Genomic DNA, 3,550 nt, shown 5'->3' on the forward strand with positions numbered 1-3,550 from the left:
AGACTTTGAAAACCTCTGCATGAAAGAAGAACTTATTGGGGATTACTACTCAAGAGTTGATGTATATAAAATTATACATTTTTTCAGCACTAAAATATCTCCAAATAAGTATAGTATCAGCAATAATATTAGAATAAATAACTACTAATGCTTATAATTTCTATCTTTAGGTAAATATAGCCCTAAAGAATAAAACGAGCTAATATACGGAGAAAATTTGTGAAAACTAAGTCAACACATCCCATGTTGAAGCAAGGCATGACCATGTTACAAGCATACGAGGAAAAAACAAAATTCAGAAGTCACAACATGGCCTATGTTGACAACAACACACCCCCATGTTGGAAGTACAAAAGGAAAAAAAACAAAATAGAAGATAAAGCTCATCATGGGCCATTTTGACATCAACACACCCTATGTTGACAATACAAGAGAAGACAAAATAGAAGCTTCCAGGCTCACCACGACCGTGGTGAGAGTTAATACAGGCCGTGTTCTCTTTCATGCTGTACTTTCTGACAACAAGCATTTAATACAATCGGACAAAAGGATCAACATGGTCGTGCCCAGGACAACACGGGCCGTGTTGAGAGCTCTACTCAGCGCTCAGCCTATTAATTGAATTCGCATCCACCACATTCAATGGATTTGGAGGAACACTTAATACACTCCACCCACTTACGTTCACCACCATTAATAAGGGAATCATCTCATCCATCCACCCTTTGAAGATCAAGAAAATTAAACTATTGAAAGAAGTCATTAGCATCAAAGATTAGTCATCCAAATTAGTTAGATTGTTCTAATTTGATTATGTTTGTATTTACTACTTTTATGTATAACATTATGCTTAGTATTGGCTAAATTTTCATAGTATCATCTTGGTTTATAATGAATCTTGATTAAGTTTAATAATATTGGTTAATCATGTGATCGGTTTATATAAAGTAAAGGTTATGTTGTAATCATCACCTGATGAGAAATGTTAAAATACTCTTAAAAGATACCCTAAGTGAGAACTTAACGATAAACTGGGGAACTGCCAATCTTGCGAGGCCTTGGATAATAAACTTTAAAAGAGATACCAAGTAGCGAGCTTGATGATAAGCCGAGGAACTGCCATACTTGTAAGGGCTTGGTTGAGAAAAAAAAACATAAATCCTAATATAAACATGGACCAAATGAAGTATTAGTAGTAATTGGTCATCTTTAAAATGAGAATGCTGGCCATGTTGTGAAAAAGGATTGTTGACGTTAATTCACTAAAAATTGGTTGATTACTTGTCAAGTGAGTGTGCAATATAACCTATTTAAAACAACTCTTGGATGGTTATTACATAAGTTCTATAGTTGTTCAAGAGTTGTGTAACATCTGAAATTTGTTTTAAATTATTATACATTTTTTTCTTTTGTTCTTCCTTACCTCGACGGCAAGACACCCCCCCCCCCATTTTTAAAACCAACCCACAAATCAAGACGGAGATCACGTATATGATCGCATCTATTCGTCAAAGGATGAATTACGGGTCTAATCACAAACTAACTATGTTAATTTTACAGCTAAATGACTCCGATATTGTAGTATCAAAACCGTGGCTAATCTTGATCTAATTCACCTATAAATACGTGTTTTCTGCACACTCCCTATTGCATTCCGAATCCAATCCCTAAGACAATTGCAATTAAGAAGCAGTTATAATTTCGTTTTGATTGAAGTTCTTGGCTGTAAACCCTAGCACTCGGTTTCTCCTTTGATTCATCATCATATTCGGTAATTATATTATGCATTAGACTCGGATTTAATATTTTTCGTTATGTCATTTTCACGGGTGAGACACCAGCGCAAGTGGCTGGTGCAAATTTGGATAAAGCTCGTAACAAGACCAAGGGCACGGGTAAGGAATTCAACAGCTTGTCATTAATTTCAATCTAATCATAATTAATACCAGACTCTTCATTTTGGTGATCAATGTTTCAAATTTGTGGATAACAGATCCAACTGTTTCTCCTTGTAAGTGATTAAACCTATTGAATTCACCTTTTAACATGGCATTCTTACTGTTTTTCATCTCCACATTCCCTTCAAATTTGTTAACCAATGCATCCCATAGACCTTTAGTAGTGGTGTGATCTCTTAAAGTTTGAGCAATTCAAAAGGGTAAAATCTAACCAAGGAACACTTAACAGGTTGAATCGTAACGAAACCAAGCATCTGCAACACTGAATAGGTTGAATTTGGACCGCCACACTATAATAGCCGGAATCGCGCGCTCCGTCCTTGTTTGAACAACACCACAACCATCGCCTCCCTACTCGCCGATGCAACCTTTTTCCGGCCAACGACCTCGAGTTAACACCGTCGCAGCAGAAACGTACAAATCCTAATCGCCAATTTCCAGCAACCAAAACGTACAGAAAACAAGCCTATCTGCACATATCTATGTGGTTCCGATTACGAAGTTCCCATCACACATAAACCAGATCTGCGAAGCTCCGTATCTATGTGGTGGTGGTGATAGGCTGCGATGGTTGTGGTCACGGGGTGGTTGCCGGATATTGGTCACGCGGTGGTTTTCGATGGTTGCCGGAGATTGGTTTGGAGGTGGGTGGTGGTAGTTTTGGTGGTGAAAGGAGAGAGAGAGAATACAATGTGTGTTTATATATATATATTATATTTTTATTACATCAGATTTAATACACGTAGGATGCACAGTCAGCTGTTTTAATACACGTAGGATGCACAGTCAGCTGTTTTTGACAACTAGGAAGACACATAAGATTTTATTTAACGGAGTTAGTAATCCATTAGTCGCGGACTGATGGTTCAACGTATGTAAAAGTTGGGACTGTTGCCGGCCAAAATGAAAGTTGGGACCACCGCCGGCAAAAAAAAAATAATAGTTGGGACCAATAAAAACCAATTTTTCTATATTTTATATCAATCTAGTACACGTTCCTAGTATAGTAATATAAAACAATCCATGGTAACTCAACTACCTAACATGCATTCAAGTTTTTTAGTGTTTTTGTTATTTAAATTTTAGAGATGCACATCAATTCATAACGGTTTATTATATTTATTACCCGCGTAATACACACGCTGAATAAAGAATATATGTGATAGAGAAAAAGATGTTATATATATTTATAATAAATTCTCAAAAATGAAATCATATATTACATTAATTAAATATAATATTATAAAAAAATTTATACATCCTTTTAGGTTTTTAGGTCGAGCTTGAGGGGCCGTATACCATCTCTAGTACTATATATGCCATGTTTTCAAGAACAGTTTATATAACTTTTATATAAACAACTAGCTTTTGAACCCATGTATTACACGGGATTTGTTAAATAATAATAATAAAAAGATACTTTATCTAAAAGAAATGAACAGAATTGTAGGTAATAAGAAGATAAAATAAATAGTATAAACAATAAGAAGTCTAAAATCTCAAATTTACAAAATTGATTTTTTTTATATACAACATTTGCAAAATATGTTTTGACCAATTACCCGTGGATAACTATGATAAACGAGATGAGA

The sequence above is a fragment of the Bidens hawaiensis genome, unplaced genomic scaffold (genome assembly GCF_021521415.1).
Source record: "Bidens hawaiensis isolate Kalapana, Puna unplaced genomic scaffold, B.hawaiensis_p1.1 tig00047494_1, whole genome shotgun sequence".
NCBI lineage: Eukaryota > Viridiplantae > Streptophyta > Magnoliopsida > Asterales > Asteraceae > Bidens > Bidens hawaiensis.